Source organism: Coregonus lavaretus, assembly GCF_964263955.1.
Source record: "Coregonus lavaretus genome assembly, chromosome: 27".
Taxonomy (NCBI): Eukaryota; Metazoa; Chordata; class Actinopteri; order Salmoniformes; family Salmonidae; genus Coregonus; species Coregonus lavaretus.
In genome coordinates, this window is record NC_140014.1 from 12754739 (window position 1) to 12774113 (window position 19375).

The 19375-nt window shown below is 43.7% G+C and overlaps 1 pseudogene across 1 annotated transcript; it reads right to left on the reverse strand.

Moving 5' to 3' along the window:
• Positions 1-1428: 1428 nt before the first annotated feature.
• On the reverse strand, positions 1429-16094 carry LOC311102339 (heterogeneous nuclear ribonucleoprotein U-like; annotated as a pseudogene). Its single transcript has 14 exons — positions 15656-16094; positions 15151-15265; positions 8781-8860; positions 8554-8693; positions 6712-6811; positions 4018-4130; positions 3602-3864; positions 3300-3419; positions 3069-3197; positions 2676-2844; positions 2279-2525; positions 1941-2169; positions 1628-1726; positions 1429-1479 (listed from the first exon to the last, which is right to left on the reverse strand). The product of its transcript is annotated as a heterogeneous nuclear ribonucleoprotein U-like (transcript).
• Positions 16095-19375: the final 3281 nt, after the last annotated feature.

Below are 19375 nucleotides of genomic sequence, written 5' to 3' on the forward strand. Positions count from 1 at the left end.
CAAGGCAACATGATTTCCAAATGTCAATTAATAATATATACTTTGACAGTTAAAAATAAATACATTCTAACAAAGCAACATAAAATAACCTCCCATCCACCCACAACCTGCATCCACCGAAAAGGACTACCTTTTTATAACAGTTCTACAATCAAAATAATTTAAAGTATTTACAATAAACAAGTATCATTACTTAGATTACATTACTATGGAAACTTAAGCACTTTAAATCATCAAACTGTAAGATAAAAGCGTGTCTATTTGCTGGACTATTATATATGTCTCTGTCAATATGGGCCTTCTAGGACTCTTTAGATTTGAGTTCTACTGCTAACAGTAGGCCATCAGAGGTGTTGAGGAGAGCAGGTTCGTGTTCAGGAGGGTGCAATGTACTGAACGTTGCAGATAGAAATGTCAGTAACAGAGCTGACATGATTCCTTACACTACGTGTCAGAGAGGCACATCTGTTCTAAACAATGTTAGTCTATCTGAAAGTTAGACAAAGTTGTGCTCAACTGAACGCGCCCCAGGCATCATGGAGTGGCCCATTTGGTCCGGTACAGAGTACTGAGTCAGTGACCACTCAGACAGATAAATAAGTGCCTTACAGAAGGACGGCCTTGGTCTTTAGTTTGGATTAATAAGATACTGAAACAAGATATAGCTAAGCCATATACATTGTATTGATTTAAACAGACTGCTACTCTATCTGAGAGCGTGCGTCTCATATCAAAGGCTCTTCTTTGACATACAGAAATATGGATTTTAATACCAAGTAAGCAGCACCATTGAAAGCAATTCCTATGTTTACTGTAGACGTGGGCTTTCCGTGACTTAAATTAGACTCTTATCATAAAAAATGTGAAGGTTGTTCTTTTTTATTCCAGCTTAAACTTCACTTAATCTACGAGAAATTGTCTTTGCAGCAGGACTAGAATTACGACATCTCACGACTGCCAAATACGTCTGAAGGAGTGCTAGCCTCTCCTTATTCTGAAAAAACCCAGAATATTAAGCAAAATATCAGACAGAAATATCTATCATGATCGTTGTAGTAAAAAGTACATATTTACAGATAAAACACAGAACCCTGAAAAGTTTAAGAGCCATCCCACGCTGGATGAAAGCCAAGGTTTCTGATTGGCGAACGCTTACGAGCTCCGGACCTGAAATGGAAAAGCCATACAAATATACAAAATCAAAAATGCAGAACGTAAAGGAGCCCAGAAAGCATTCGTTGTCTTTGTCTCAGAACCCACAGTCATCTAAGATGTGGAACGCTTTTTCTTCTTAAAACAAAGGAAGGGGAAAAAGGAGGAGAGAAGGTAAAATGGAGAGTAACGGGAGTTGACGCGAATGCGCCAGGGTGGACGGGGTTTGTAGTGGGGGGTGTGTGTGCTGTCAGTCAGTCTCTCTACCGCATATGCTCAGTAGTATCCTGGGTGGTACTGTTGGCTCCATGGCTTCTGGTTCCAGAACTAAAGTTGGAAGACACAGGTAAAAGGTTAGAGTTTTGAACCATTCTATTGGTCCTAAGGTGCAAACCATCTAGATTATATTTCTACGGTGCAAACATTGCCTGCGCTGCACTGCTCTATGTCCAGCTACATCAGGAGCAGTACATACCCCCTGCTGCCAGCTCTGGTTGAAGGCCTGGGCTTTGTTCTTGCCAAAGTTGCCATTCTTGTTGAAGCTGTGGTTGTTGCCTCCTCTGCCTCTGAACTTCTGCAGAAAACAACAGCCATCAGACACCTGGGACTGCCAGCTGACCTCCAGCAGAATTGGTGAGTTGTACAAATATATGTTGTTATATACAGAAACCTATATAGAAATGCAATAATCCAACAACCCACTCTAGCTGATACAGTCAGACTCGGGACAGTTGTAGTCAAGAATACTTAGTCAACAATACTATCAGGTACAGTAATCAGTGACCCACCTGTGTGAAATTGCCCCTGTTGTCCCCTCGTCTTCCTCCTCCTCCGCGGGTCATGCTGCCTCCCCTGTTACCTCCCATGTTACCCCTGCCAGGACCCCCCCTGGGTGTGCCCCCCCTGCTTGGCATGCCCCCACCCCCCTGTTGAAGTTGCCCCGGTTGGAGAACCCCCCTCGGAAGGCCGGAGGAGGGAGGAAACCTTGAGGAGGAGGACTGAATCCACCACGAGGTCCTGGTTAGAGAAACACACAGATCAATATACAGTATATAGTACATACCAAACCAAGTATTTACATACACATACTGACATACTCGTCAGGTATTAGAGGGACACTCCTTACACCCCCTGAAGTTTCCTCTGATCTGGAAGCCTCCTCGGCCCCCCCCTCTGTCTCTGACCTCCTCCCCTCTGCCCTCTGCCCCCACGGCCGCGGTTGCTTCCCCCTCTCTTGGCCTTCTTCTCTGGGGGCAGGGCAGAGCGGCTCTCGTCCTTATACTGGTCTAGCAGCTTGGAGGCCTCATCCTTCTGCAGCTCCACGTAGCTCACCTCGCTGAAGCAGTCCCCTGGCTCCGGCAGGGTGTAGATACCTACAGAAGGAAGGGAGGGAAATAGAATCAGTTATATCAACCCCTAACAAGTCAGTCAGTCAGCCTGGATAGAAGCGTCTGCCAAAGGACTAAAATGTAACATAAGCTCTCATGTGTTATTGATACAGGTAACAGGTTGTGGTAGCTCACCTTTCATCTTGAGTACGGCGTGCTCGGGAACGTCTTTCCTGTCTGTCTCGGCTTTCTTCTGCGTCCTCTGCTTGTAGTCGTCGTCAGTAGGACACACCACCACGGCCTTCCTCTGGAAGCCTGCAAACAGACACATCTTCCTCCTCTGGGCTGGGGCGGACACATTGGTCTGTGATAGAGAGAAGGCGGAGAGACAGGTACCAGGGTTAAAGTCATATCCACCCATTCAACTACAGAAATCATTCCATTCACACACACAGAACAGAGTTGTATTTCTTGCTCATGAGGATGATGACGATGATGAATTAGCCAAATCTTTTGTGATTTTATTTTCCATAAGTTATCCAGACGACAATTGAACAAATACACAAAATCAAAAGCTTCAGTGGTTACCCGGTCGAGGATGTAGTTGCGTTTTTTGCGAGCAGCGATCTCTATGAACTTCCCCAGGAAGAGAGGTGCACGCTGGGAGATGGCGGTAAGTTTGGTGACATCCTTCATTTGGCGTTTCAGACTGTCGATCTGGCAGAGGAGAGCAGAGAATTTTGAGGAATGGAATCATCTGACTTTGGGGTGAACTGTCCCTTTAAGGTGAGCTGTCCTGTCCCTTTAAACACCACTCACCATCATCTTCTCCAGGAAGGTGTTGGTTCCCAGGATATTGTATTTCCCAGGGTGCTCCTGGGTGTGCTTGGTGACCCACTCCGTTTTCCCAGCACCTGGCAGCCCTACCATCACGATCACCTGGGTGATTGACAAGAGTGAGTAAGGGCCATTTTAATAATGGCCGCAACGTGCGCAACGTGAATGACTAATGCATTTTCAATGGGCCGTGTGGTCAAATGTGGGATACAGTGAGTGTGGGGAGTCCAGAATTGAAAACATTGAATGGGATTCAATAAAAGGAAAACCGAACACACACTCACCTCACAGACGTCCTTGGTGTCGGGCCCTTTGGGGCCTCGAACCCTCCTACTGACGGGGACCTGCAGTAGGAAGCTGTAGTCGTCTGGCGGGGCGAACAGTGGCGCCTCCCTCTGGCCAAAGTTGAACTCTACAGCACAGTTGTGACAGAGGACGTGAGGGAAGAGGGGCCGTCCTCCAGAGAGGCCTTGTCCACCTTGAAGGCCAGGCCCAGGTCCTGGCTGTTCTTACTGAAGGACACCTCTACCTCCGAGCCCTCAAAGTTCTGGAGGAGGGAGGACAAACAAAACATCATCAGCAGCAGTTTCACCTGCACTAGTAAAGCTGTAAAATAAAATTGACATCTTATTTTGAGACAAAAAGTGGCTATTTAGCTCTTTGAGCGAAATGTGACAAAGTGATCATTGAAATATCTTACGATCAGGCATCCAACGACATCGTTTTCGTCAAAGGACTCTCCGAAGTCCTCTGTGACACAGTTGGTGGTTTTATTCCCTTTGGCAGAGAAGGCATACGAGTGTTCCTCCTCTCCTGAGGACATCAAAGCAGACAGTCACACAGTCAGACAGGGAGTTATGATACATATGGACAACACACCAGGGGTTTCCCTTAGCATATATCAGGAGTCCACTGAATTCTATTGGTTGGTCTAATGCAGGGATTTATTTTTAAAAAATTGGAACTCATTCGGGGTCTCAACTTACTGTTGAGAGTTAGAATAGTAGAATACACAAGGTGCAATTTCGAAATTTCAAATGGTTGTGTATCAGCGTTTCCATCCACAGTTTTTATGCGAGCGAAGTCATATTGTATAAAAAAATAAAATCACAACAGCTGTGAAGGAAATAGGAAGTTTGTGTAATTTTATAAATGCCAACAGATAATTTGTTCGTTCGACATGGTGGGATCTTTTTGTGTCGGTAAAATGAATTATGCGGGAAATGGCGCGGGAAACCACTTTATGCGCATATATTGATATAATAACCATCAGATCGAGGTAAATTTGGAGTCACGCGATGATATGGTGGGTGGTCCTCCCACTACGAATCTGGAAACCATGCAGTTTATTACGCTACAGATGAAATAAGATGATGAACTTCACAGGGTGGTGAAAGTGGAAGGTGATGAGCTTGATGCTGCTTTCCAATAAATATTTAGGGTCTTATTCTGGTGACATGATGATCGATGCTTGACTGCCGTTTGAAAAATAAAAATATTCTCGCTCTTATCCATAATAATCTCATCATGTAGACTAGCCAACCCGCACAGCCTACCCACACTGTATCTGCCAGCGGTTGGAAATGCGATGGAAAAACATTGAACTTTTGATTCGGTACATTAAAACTTTAGCGACAAAGTGCATTTTGTTTGCACTACAGTGCATTCGGAAAGTATTCAGACCCCTTGACTTTTTCCACATTTTCTTACAGCCTTATTGTAAAATTGATTAAATTGTTTTTTCCCTCATCAATCTACAAACAATACCCCATAATGACAAAGCAAAAACAGGGTTTTAGAAATTTCTGCTAATGTAGATGGGGAGTGTCGCTGCACAGCTATCTTCAGGTCTCTCCAGAGATGTTCGATCGGGTTCAAGTCCAGGCTCTGGCTGGGCCACTCAAGGACATTCAGAGACTTGTCCCGAAGCCACTCCTGCGTTGTCTTGGCTGTGTGCTTGGGGTTGTTGTCCTGTTGGAAGGTGAACCTTCGCCCCAGTCGGAGGTCCTGAGCACTCTGGAGCAGGTTTTCATCAAGGATCTCTGTACTTTGCTCCGTTCATCTTTCCCTCGATCCTAACTAGTCTTCCAGTTCCTGCCGCTGAAAAACATCCCCACAGCATGATGCTGCCACCACCATGCTTCACTGTAGGGATGGTGCCAGGTTTCCTCCAGACGTGACGCTTGGCATTCAGGCCAAAGAGTTCAATCTTGGTTTCATCAGACCAGAGAATCTTGTTTCTCATGGTCTGAGAGTCCTTTGGCAAACTCCAAGCGGGCTGTCATGTGCCTTTTACTGAGGAGTGGCTTCCGTCTGGCCACTCTACCATAAAGACCTGATTGGTGGAGTGCTGCAGAGATGGTTGTTCTTCTGGAAGGTTCTCCCATTTCCACAGAGGAAATCTGGAGCTCTGTCAGAGTGGCCATCGTGTTCTTGGTCACCTCCCTGACCAAGGTCCTTCTCCCCCGATTGCTCAGTTTGGCCGGGCGGCCAGCTCAAGGAAGAGTCTTGGTGGATCCAAACTTCTTCCATTTAAGAATGATGGAGGCCACTGTGTTCTTGGGGACCTTCAATGCTGCAGACATGTTTTGGTACCCTTCCCCAGATCTGTGCCTCGATACAAGCCTGTCTTGGAGCTCTACGGACAATTCCTTCGACCTCATGGCTTGGTTTTTGCTCTGACATGCACTGCCAACTGTGGGACCTTATATAGACAGGTGTGTGCCTTGCCAAATAAAGTCCAATCAATTGAATTTACCACATGTGGACTCCAAGTTGTAGAAACAGCTCAAGGATGATCAATGGAAACAGGATGCACCTGAGCTCAATTTCGAGTCTCATAGCAAAGGGTCTGAATACTTATGTAAATAAGGTATGTTTATTTTTTATATATTTGCACACAAAAAAAAAAAAAACTGTTTTCGCTTTGTCATTATGGGGTATTGTCTGTAGATTGATGATTATTATTATTTTTTTAATCAATTTTAGAATAAGGCTGTAAAGTAACAAAATGTGGAAAAAGTGAAGGGGTCTGAAATTTTCCGAATTCACGTCATCACGCATTGATTTTTAACCGCAACAAGTCAATTTGGTGGAAACATACCACTGGTGGGAAAATTTGCATATTTTCTTTGTGCAGATTGTAGAATATTCCTATGAAAATCGGTCGCCAATTTGATGGAACCTTGCTACTGACAGTCACTCAATTATCCCATGTCAGCAATTTTTTGGTGGATTTCCCCCAAAAGGCTAGGGCTGGTTCGGATTGCATGTGTGGGTATGGATGTGGGTAGGCAGACCCTCAAGCCACTGTGGCCCCTCATGATGAGTTCCGATTTCTTGTGGTCCCCACCCCTATCAAAGTTGCCCATTCCTGGTCTAATAGCTCACTCACCCAGTAACAGTGTTCCATTGGCTAATGACCAGCCCACCAGAACCTCGTGGATGTCTATGCCTTTACTGGAGATATGTTTTACTGGGATCTTCTCGATGATCTGGGGAGAACACACTGAGGGTGAGAGGTGTGTGTGTGTGTTTGTCATGATGTTCTGTCTCTTTACCATCTCAAAACAGACCATCATCATCATCATAATCATCAGTGGTTTTAGGCTGGGTTTCTGTAAAGCACTTTGTGACAATTGCTGATGTAAAAAGGGCTTTATAAAATAAATGTGATTATTTTTAATCCAGGATTGTGTGTGTGTGAGGGTTTCCTTTAGCCGGTAATTGCCGGCTTTTGGACGATTTTCTTTTATTAAAGCCGATAAATGCCGGCCAAATTGATCGGGAGAATAAAAACAATCCCACTGCAAAATAATAATTTTTTTCATTGATGGGAATACTAGTGATGTGCAGTTCGAATGATTCGTTCTTTTTGAACGACTCTTTTTACTGACTCGAGAGTCATGATTCGTTTTTTGGAGTGACTCGTTCATTTTAGTCGTTCATCCGACCTGTTAGTGCTGGCTGCAATGAATCATTTACCAGGATAATACACCCTCCTCTGGCTCAGCAGCTCCAGAGACGTGTTCCGACATCTGTCTGTCATATGCGCGCATGAAAATAGATACTGAGCATAGAGAAGACAAAAATGTTTAGAACTGATAATATCTTGCTTGGTGCAAGAATGAATGCAATAAACTGATTATTGAATGTTATGATTGACACAGCTTTGTAAAACCAAAACATACACAGCCTCTGCTCAACAAACAAATAGTTTGGGGGGGGGGGGGGGCTGCAGTTCACGAACGACATTGTGCTCATCACTCTCACGGCAGTCAAGCAACACATTCCGCCAAGAGTCGTTCACAATCGAGTCCGGTGGCAGCCACAACAAGACCTTGTTTCAAATGTATCAAGAAATAATCGTATTTGCATGCCTAGCAATCAACAAATGTACATTGTTTAAAGCACACGTTTACAAGTCTCAGTCACAATTAACAGCTCCAATAAGCCCTCTATGGTGAACAACGTGAACGAGAGGCTTGTAGAACGATGACTCTATCGAGTTTTCAGTTCATCGTTTGCCGGTAGGGGGTCCTGGGTGCTCTGGGAATTACTAACCCAAATGAACGACAGAGTCTTTGTTCTTTTGACTGAAGGAGTAGAAAAGATCAGAGTCAGTAAAAAGAGACGAACTTCCCATCACTAGTAAATACATTTCACTGGCATGCTTATCAGTCTATCGGTTAATTTGCATAATTTAGTGGAATTTAATTGGCCTGTGTATTTTCGTTAGTCATCATGCATCTTCTTTATCAAACGTGCACAACATACAGACAGAGCCTATTTTGAGCGGAATATCACCTCAGACAGTGCTAGAGCTGCAGGTCCTTGCTGCTGGAGTGAAACGTGCTTTTATAAGCCCAGTCATTACGCAACAAACAACTAAATGCAATCACGTGTTAAAAACAGTTTTGATGGCCACGATTAAAAAGAGGTACTATTTTTATTTCTCAACTGGTAATTGAAGCGCACCTCCAAATGCATATAGGCAATGGTAGACAGGCTATCAACGCGTCACCCACCACTTTGCAATGTGAACTGGAGTTTTGAAAACATATACTTAGTTATTGTAAACCTGAACGTTTTACTTCATATTATGAGGCATGTCTTACCTTGCTTACCGGTCATTCTGAGCACCGTGGGTGGACGCCCTAATGGGTCCGGTAAATTTACAAATGGCTGTTAAATGTAAATCTGGTGTGTGTGTGTTGTTGACGATGACTCTCCTCACCTTCATCTCAAAGCAGGCCTTTCCCTGAGCAACTCCGTAGGAAGCTCTGCCTCCAGCCCACAGGTAGGCAAAGCTCTCCATTGTGAGGGATGACGCGCTGTAACGGTCCCGGGACACCTTGAAGTGCAGGTCGCTGTTATCTGTGGTCACACACACAGTGAATATGAACACCATTGGTCACTATCACACATTGATCACAGCTCAATCTTCTAATAAATTCTACTCACAGGTGTCCAGGCAGACGGTGGTGTCGTCAAGCTCCTCATCTTCTTCCTCCGAGGGGGGGGGGGGCTGGGGGGACTTGGCCCTGGGAGAGAGCGAGAGGAGGGGTGAGGCAGGAGGGGTCAGGCAGGGGAGGACACCGGAGGGGCACGTCTTTCTCACTCAACAAAAACGATCTAAAAGAGTTTTGCTTTTATTGGTTTCAACTGACTACTTTGGTGTATGAATGAGTAAATGTTGCTTTGGGGGCCTTTGCCTCCCAACTTACTCTAGGGGAAAGACTTCATGCACCAGTTCTGACAAGATTGATCAACAATGGAATTAAAGTTGTAAAGGTCAAATGCCTGCCACAATCTTCACTATGAAACTGCAGGGCGTGATAAACAAATCTGTGAGAAATGTCACCTAATGTTCACTAATGTTAGTATACCATTGGATATTCATTTCTTCTGGTGAAAATAAATCAGACTAGCAACCTCTCTCTTGGTGTATGTGATATGATGTATGATCTTCCAACAACATTCTAAGAAAAACCGAACGTACACACCATTCATGCACTTTAGATGAGGATGGACACATAACAGAAAACTATAATGGTGAAGTTATTCAGCTCTGTTTGCCATTAGGAGAGACGTGTGATGGGAGTTATTTTCCATAGATCCTGAATCATATGTACAACCAGTTTAAAATGAAGTTTTGTTGATCTACAGAATATCTATCTGTTCACCAGTGAAGGGGTTTATAACACGTGTATCGAAGACGTTGGCCTGTAAGGAGAAAATACAATCAATATTAGAGGAAAATAATCTCTCACACACACTTTTATTGCAGCCTACTAGGCGAAAAAAAAAGAAAATTGCCCAAGTTTAATACTACTGGACAGACAGAAAACCGACAGAGACACAGTTGCTTTCCTTCGTCCCACTGCTCCACTCTGTTGTCCAACAGTGCGTGGGTCAGGGCAACCTCCCGTTAGGGCTGATCCCAATTAGTCGACTGGCCCATTGATTGGTCGTTAGAATGTTGGTCGACCGAGATTGTTTTAGACGAGACATAACCCACATACATACATAAACATACAGTTTAAGTCGGAAGTTTACACACACTTAGGTTGGAGTCATTAAAACTAGTTTTTCAACCACTCCACAAATTTCTTGTTAACAAACTATAGTTTTGGCAAGTCGGTTAGGACATCTATTTTGTGCATGACACATGTAATTTTTCCAACAATTGTTTACAGACAGATTATTTCAATTTTAATTCACTGTATCACAATTCCAGTGGGTCAGAAGTTTACATACACTAAGTTGACTGTGCCTTTAAACAGCTTGGAAAATTCCAGAAAATGAAGTCATGGCTTTAGAAGCTTCTGATAGGCTAATTGACAACATTTGAGTCAATTGGAGGTGTACCTGTTGCTGTATTTCAAGGCCTACCTTCAAACTCAGTGCCTCTTTGCTTGACATCATGGGAAAATCAAAAGAAATCAGCCAAGACCTCAGAAAAAAATGTGAAGACCTCCACAAGTCTGGTTCATCCTTGGGAGCAATTTCCAAACGCCAGAAGGTACCACGTTCATCTGTACAAACAATAGTACGTATAAACACCATGGGACCACGCAGCCGTCATACCACTCAGGAAGGAGAAGCGTTCTGTCTCCTAGAGATGAACGTACTTTGGTGCGAAAAGTGCAAATCAATCCCAGAACAACAGCAAATGACCTTGTGAAGATGCTGGAGGAAACAGGTACAAAAGTATCTATATCCACAGTAAAACAAGTCCTATATCGACATAACCTGAAAGGCCACTCAGCAAGGAAGAAGCCACTTCTCCAAAACCGCCATAAAAAATCCAGACCACGGTTTACAACTGCACATGGGGACAAAGATCGTACTTTTTGGAGAAATGTCCTCTGGTCTGATAGAACTGTTTGGCCATAATGACCATCGTTATGTTTGGAGGAAAAAGGGGTACTTGCAAGCCGAAGAACACCATCACAACCGTGAAGCACGGGGGTGGCAGCAACATGCTGTGGGGTTGCTTTGCTGCAGGAGGGACTGGTGCACTTCACAAAATAGATGGCATCATGAGGAAGGAAAATTATGTGGATATATTGAAGCAACATCTCAAGACATCAGTCAGGAAGTTAAAGCTTGGTCGCAAATGGGTCTTCCAAATGGACAATGACCCCAAGCATACTTCCAAAGTTGTGGTAAAATGGCTTAAGGACAACAAAGTCAAGGTATTGGAGTGGCCATCATAAAGCCCTGACCTCAATCCTATAGAACATTTGTGGGCAGAACTGAAAAAGCGTGTGCGAGCAAGGAGGCCTACAAACCTGACTCAGTTACACGAGCTCTGTCAGGAGGAATGGGTCAAAATTCACCCAACGTATTGTGGGAAGCCTGTGGAAGGCTACCCAAAACGTTTGACCCAAGTTAAACAATTTAAAGGCAATGCTACCAAATATTAATTGAGTGTATGTAAACTTCTGACCCACTGGGAATGTGATGAAAGAAATTAAATCTGAAATAAATCATTCTCTCTACTACTATTCTGACATTTCACATTCTTAAAATAAAGTGGTGATCCTAACTGACCTAAAACAGGGAATTTTTACTAGGATTAAATGTCAGGAATTGTGAACAACTGAGTTTAAATGTATTTGGCTAAGGTGTATGTAAACTTCCGACTTCAACTGTAACTGAAAGTGAGAGGTTGTAATCTGAATAAAGGGAAAAAGGCCATTCTTGAGACAATCTTACTAATTTGCTAGAGAACCAGTTCGGATTTAAGTATAACTTTTTTATGACTGAAGCTTTTAGTGATACAGTGAGGGAAAAAAGTATTTGATCCCCTGCTGATTTTGTACATTTGCCCACTGACAAAGAAATGATCAGTCTATAATTTTAATGGTAGGTTTACTTGAACAGTGAGAGACAGAATAACAACAAAAAAATCCGGAAAAACGCATGTCATAAATGTTATAAATTGATTTGCATTTTAATGGGGGAAATAAGTATTTGACCCCCTCTCAATCAGAAAGATTTCTGGCTCCCAGGTGTCTTTTATACAGGTAACGAGCTGAGATTAGGAGCACACTCTTAAAGGGAGTGCTCCTAATCTCAGTTTGTTACCTGTATAAAAGACACCTGTCCACAGACGAAATCAATCAATCAGATTCCAAACTCTCCACCATGGCCAAGACCAAAGAGCTCTCCAAGGATGTCAGGGACAAGATTGTAGACCTACACAAGGCTGGAATGGGCTACAAGACCATCGCCAAGCAGCTTGGTGAGAAGGTGACAACAGTTGGTGCGATTATTCGCAAATGGAAGAAACACAAAAGACCTGTCAATCTCCCTCGGCCTGGGGCTCCATGCAAGATCTCACCTCGTGGAGTTGCAACGATCATGAGAACAGTGAGGAATCAGCCCAGATCTACACAGGAGGATCTTGTCAATGATCTCAAGGCAGCTGGGACCATAGTCACCAAGAAAACAATTGGTAACACACTATGCCGTGAAGGACTGAAATCCTGCAGCGCCCGCAAGGTCCCCCTGCTCAAGAAAGCACATATACAGGCCCGTCTGAAGTTTGCCAATGAACATCGGAATGATTCAGAGGAGAACTGGGTGAAAGTGTTGTGGTCAGATGAGACCAAAATCGAGCTCTTTGGCATCAACTCAACTCAACGTGTTTGGAGGAGGAGGAATGCTGCCTATGACCCCAAGAACACCATCCCCACCATCAAACATGGAGGTGGAAACATTATGCTTTGGGGGTGTTTTTCTGCTAAGGGGACAGGACAACTTCACCGCATCAAAGGGACGATGGACGGGGACATGTACCGTCAAATCTTGGGTGAGAACCTCCTTCCCTCAGCCAGGGCATTGAAAATGGGTCGTGGATGGGTATTCCAGCATGACAATGACCCAAAACACACGGCTAAGGCAACAAAGGAGTGGCTCAAGAAGAAGTACATTAAGGTCCTGGAGTGGCCTAGCCAGTCTCCAGACCTTAATCCCATAGAAAATCTGTGGAGGGAGCTGAAGGTTCGAGTTGCCAAACGTCAGCCTCGAAACCTTAATGACTTGGAGAAGATCTGCAAAGAGGAGTGGGACAAAATCCCTCCTGAGATATGTGCAAACCTGGTGGCCAACTACAAGAAACGTCTGACCTCTGTGATTGCCAACAAGAGTTTTGCCACCATGTTCTAAGTTATGTTTTGCAGAGGAGTCAAATACTTATTTCCCTCATTAAAATGCAAATCAATTAATAACATTTTTGACATGCGTTTTTCTGGATTTTTTTGTTGTTATTCTGTCTCTCACTGTTCAAATAAACCTACCATTAAAATTATAGACTGATCATGTCTTTGTCTGTGGGCAAACGTACTAAATCAGCAGGGGATCAAATACTTTTTTCCCTCACTGTAGCTGGACCATGATATTTGCATTGCTACTAAGTAACCCTCCAATTGTTCTCCACTATTCCCCCCACTAAAGCCCCTGCCCATCCCAAGTTGGGTTGTCATCCAAGTGATCGGCAGACCACCCCCGTCCCCCCGGATCCCTAGGGCCCCCGAAAGGCCAGGAACCATACTTTGAAAACAGCACACAGTGCCACCCACAAAACAGAAGCAGGTCAACCGCCAAAAGCATTTCCAATGCTCTCACCTCAATTTGCTTTATATATAGCTATTAAAAATATTGATCTATTCAAATATCTTGCATATCTTAATTTCCATCACTATCAATGAATATGCGTAATAATGTCAGCAGTTCATGCAAAGGATTGTTACCTATAACCCGGATTGCCATTGCATTATATTTTTGTCACGCAATTATTATTTTAGCAAACAATTAGTGGTTCATCCTATATTCTCCCTAACATCCTTACCCCCTTGCAATAGATTTGGGATAAACACACACACGCACATACTCTAACACACTCAACCCCTTGGTTGTTACATCCCAGAGCCCAACTCAAGAAAGGACCTGATTTATGAATGCATATACAGTTACAGCTGTTTGAGAAAGCATGCAAGATTGAGCAAAAATTGACCAAATAATTGAGATTTGATTAACCTATGTCAAGTCCTAGGTGATGGAGATCAGATCCACCCCCTTCCCCTGAAACACACACACTCTGGTCCCCCGTTGTAACCATTTTCCCAAGCACCTTTGATTATTTTGTGCCACCAGGGCCACAATAATATGCCCCCTCTCTGATTGTCAGAGTGACCCCCTCCCCATGGGTTACTGCAGCCAGTGTTGCCAGCACTGCCACTACCTGGGTGGGGGTACCCCACCGGCTAGGTACAAGGTCGTTAAGGTTCTCATTAGCAGCTTTGAGAATGTCCTTGTATATTATGCTCTCCCATCAGGGGGCTCTGGCTTTGTAGGACCAACCCTGCCAGGCAGGCTCAGAATCTTGAGGGGGCGGTGCTGCTCTAGTAGGTCTCTGACCGCATTTATCTTTCTGTTTTGGCTGCATATAGGCAACTTACAGCAGGGCCATAAAACAGATGGGGACTTCTCTTTGGTGTATGGGTCGCTCAGGTGGATGTTTAGGGTATAGGTTTGGGGACCGTTCCATCATGATAGGACACAAAAAATGTTTGGGGATGTATACTTTATTTTTTTTTAAAGTCATCTGAACAAAATTGAAAGCTCTCTCTCACAACCCCTGCTCACAAACACACATTGGTTCTGGGATATGCAACCATTTCCTTTCTCACTCACTTAACGCCACACTTTTCCAAACACAAAAACGCACACCACACCTTCCATCACAATACATCCACATACTGTGCCTTCTATGTCTTCTGTTTGCTATGTTTTTATCTCCACCATGTTGATTGAGTACTTTTGTGTTCTAATTATTTATATTTGAAGATTTATTACTTTGCTAGTTATCCTTTCTTCTAATGCTGTCTTATCCCTTCATAAAATACTATAAATGTGTTTTATTACATGGCTAGTATTGGGTGTTCCATTATTCGACTCCTCTATTAGAACTTTCAGAATAGCCATGGAGTAGTCTTTGTGTCGCGGAACATTTGGTTGTCAATAAAATCCAGAGCGATTTACAATTAGTGAGTGCATACATTTTTCGCCATAACCCTCCCTATCACTAACTGCCAAGCACCATTAGGCTACCTACAGAAATGGCTTTGCAGTGGCAACACTGTATTCAGTAGTAACAGGTTATAGTAAGGTTATGCCCTCTTCACAAGGAACATGTAAACAAAAAAAATATCAGCAGCCGGGTCAGGGTTAACATTTAGGACTGTGTTGGTTGTTAAAGTCAACACAACAGACCGAAGCGACTCTGAGCTAACCGAGGGCCCATCTACTGCACCATCCTTATCGGCTGTACTTGCTTTCTTCAATAAACTCAAAGTAGCCCCTTCCATGTTCCTCCCGGCGTCTCTTAACACCCTTCTTATTTTTCTGCTCTCCGCTCGTGTCTTTGTCAGCATCCCCTTCGGAAATAAAACAATAACAAAGCAGGTATTGAGGTGCGTCGCCACTAGCCAGTTTTGCACAGCTAGCTAGCTAACCACACCAATCATCTGCACACAGGCAAGTGTATCTTTGTCTGCCGCTTGAAGAAACGCAAACCCGGCACACAAAACCAGTGCGTGTAAACATACACCTGTCATGTGCAACCATACAAAACATTACAGTCCACAAATAGCTATCTAGCTACACTGGATCCTTGCATAAATTCCGATATAGCTACTGTACAATAGCTGGTTAACTTAGCAGGCTAACTGGTTGACATATCTTTGATGAACTGTTATTCAAGACGTGAACGCTAGCCGCTGCTCAACAACCTTGGCAGGGTCGATTAACTGGCTTGTATCGCTTACCCTCTCCAGGGAGAGACCTTAGTGCAGCATCATCATCATCGAATTTATCAATCTCCTCATCATCTTCTTTTAGTAGTTCATCTTCATCCGATGTATCCATATCTACTCCCGCATCCTCCTCCCCCATATCATCATCGATATTGGCGAATTCATTCTCTGCTTCGCCCCCTTCTACCCTGTCTCCATCTTCCAATCCGTCCGCCTCCATGCTCTCCCTAATCAGGTCTTCATCCAGGTCCTCCTCGCCCATGTCATTCAGTCCGACTGCCCGGTCGCCTTGGCTGCAGTACTCCCCCGCCTCAGCTCCTCCGGCTTCATTCAGCACCGCCTGCAGGCTGTCCATAAATTCGGCATTCAGCCCCTTGTCGGACAGTTGCCTCTTCTTCAGCTCGTCTTTCAACTCGTTTAACTTTAATTTATTCACGTTGATAGAGGTCATTGCGCGATCTATTAAATTATTTAATAAATATCGACACAATTATATGAAAATCCCTATGGTCGTGTGGTTTTAATTCGAAATACGACGACTAAGCCCGGTGCACTGAGGGCCGATTTGGTGATAGCAGCCGCCTAGAATTATGACTTCCCCAAGCCCGCACCTTCTCTTCACAGGTCCCACTACAACTGCGCTACTTAAGGCGTGCTAGTGGCAGCGATATAGCCCTACCGTAATGACGCGAATAAACCACTCAGCTTTTATTCAGTAGCTCTTCTCACGTAACAGCCGTGCATTCGGTGAGTTTTACCTGTCACTGTGGCCAACAACTACTGTCATCATTGTTAAAATGTAGGTAAGATTTTTCACAATTCGTTAATCAATCAAAAAGTTTGTCTTTGCCCAGTGCAATAGAAATATACTTGAAATGAGACATTAGAGCACATAAACTGACATTCACTGGCGGTGTGCATGGCCAGAGCCTTATATTTGACAATTTATTTACCTATTTCATTTGGTGCTTTTGTTGTAAAATACTGCATCTAACTGCTGGAATAAAATCAACCAGTTTAGAGTGGTCCTCCCATAGACATATAATATAGATTAGATTTATATGGGTCCTCCCATCAGGACCAACGAAAGATAACATTTTTACATTTTACATTTTAGTCATTTAGCAGACGCTCTTAACCAGAGCGACTTACAGGAGCAATTAGGGTTAAGTGCCTTGCTCAAGGGCACATTAACGTCATTTAGCAGACGCTCTTAGCCAGAGCGACTCACAAATTGGTGCGTTCACCCTATAGCCAGTGGGATAACCACTTTACAATTTGGGGGGGGGGGGGGGGGGGGGGGGGGGGGGGTTAGAAGGAATACTTTATCCTATCCCAGGTATAACCTTCTGCCAATCAGAAGCTAGTTATTATATTGCTCTAACCCTTAAAGATAAATTATAAAGGTGGCACCAGTTTCAGCTAACCAGTTTTGATTTGTCTTTTTTATTTGCTGTTGTAGAGGCCGTAGTATCTGAGGTCCACAAGAAGATCAGCGATGCTTTTGACATTTACATTTAGCAGACGCGCTTATCCAGAGCGACTTACAGTTAGTGCATACAATTTTTTTCATACTGGCCCCCCGTGGGAAACGAACCCACAACCCTGGCATTGCAAGCGCCATGCTCTACCAACTGAGCTACAGGGGACTACATGTTTAACAACGAGTTCAACAAGACAGTGGATGTCAGGTGAGCAGAGCAGAAGTGCACCTTCTGGCAGTAACAATATTTACGCCAGAGATGCGCCTCTGGTAGACACGTACACTACATGACCAAAAGTATGTGGACACCTGCTCGTCAAAAATCTCATTCCAAAATAATGGGAATTACAGTTTTCCTCGATTGCTAAGACACATTTCTTGAAAGCTGCTCTCCTTTTCTCTTAACTGTGAACACAAAACCCAATTTTCAAGCTACATTCACAAAACCTCAGACTCTTCTTGCAAAACCAAACTTTCACCTCAAAACAGTTCAATCTGTGCTCAAAACTGAACTATGTTGTCAAATCGTGCCCCGAGTCAATCAAAATAAAAAACACTACTGAACAGTCACTAAACACTACGTAGAAAAATAGAAAACACAATGCTCAGGACATGAAGCTGGAGAAATAAATGTTTATTGTTCACTGTAGGCTAAATGCATGTTGCAAAACAAAAAAAACCTGTGCATTTAGCACTTGTACAAAAAGACAAAACAGAAATCTTGTGCATTTACATGTAGCACTTGTAAAAACAAACAGAAATCTTATGCGTTTGCCACTTGTGTACAGTAAACCCATGTAAAAATAAAGTACAAAAATATACAAATAAGTGCATTACTCAGCCACAGCATCATGTCTCCGTACTGGGTCAGGCCACAGGACTTCATCCACATCACAGGCCACATTTTGTCTGGCCAGGCAACGGGGGACAAAACCCCTGGCATGCCGTATCCAGGCTTGGCATGCCTCCACACCTATGTCACCACAGGCAAGTCCCATGGCTTGCAGGAGATTTACCCTGGTGTAAGGTTGGCGTTCATATACCTTCCACCGCCATGAGGAGAATAATTCCTCAATGGGGTTTAGGAAAGGGGAGTACGGTGAAGGCAAAGATTGATAAAACCTTGGTTCATATTGTACCACTCTCTAACCTGGAGGGCTCTGTGAAAACTCACATTGTCCCAAACAACAAACATAGATGGGATGCTCATCCTGCTGCCCTAACAAAGCATCTCGCATGTGATTGAGGAAAATGAGGAGCTGGTGAGTGTTGTAGGGCCCCAGGTTGGCATGATGGTGGACAACCCCTGATTGCTGATGGCAGCACATAATGTGACATTGCCACCACGCTGCCCAGGAACACCAACAATGGCCCGATGGCCAATCACATTATGGCCTCTCCTTCTCCTTTTGGTGAGATTAAACCCAGCTTCATCCATGTAGATGTATTGATGGGGTCTTTCCATTGCATCCAGTTGAAAAACCCTCTTTAGAAATAGATATAGTTTTGTAAGTGATACGGAAAAAGTGATTTAGGCCACTACAGTAAATCACTACTTAGAGTAATCAACATTGAATGTGTCTGGATATATGCCAACCTGTACATACTGGAATCTTTGCTCTTTGACTCTGTCTGAGTTGCGATCAAAGGGCACTCTGTATAGCTGTTTCATGTGCAGCCTGTTGCGCTTGAGGACACAATCAACAGTAGAGAGGCTGACACTGTTGATACCCTCAAAATTGTAATGGTCCTCAATGATCTTCTGCTGAATTTCGCTCAGTTGAATGGCATTGTTCTCACGGACCATATCAACAATTAGGGTCTCTTGGTGTGGAGAGAACATATCTGTCCTCCCACCCCCATGTGGCAGTCTTTCAATTCTACAAAAAGAGAACATGTAGTTACAAAAAATATACATGGAATACTAGGCCTACAAACAGTTAGACCAACCCTCCATTACAATACTACAGTACATTGGTACAGTGATGTACTGAAACATATATTTACTTACAGTATACTGTGGTACAGTATATAGTATGTCATACAGTAATTGCTGTCAACATTTACATACTGTACTATAATGTCAAAAAAAGGTAATTACCTGTTCTCTTCTCTAAATCTTCGGATTATGGTGGACACAGTTAATCTACTGATGTTTGGTTGTACCCTTTGTCCAGCCTCCCTCATGCTCATACCATGGACAAGAACATGGTCAATCACAGTAGCTCTGATTTCATCAGATATTACTG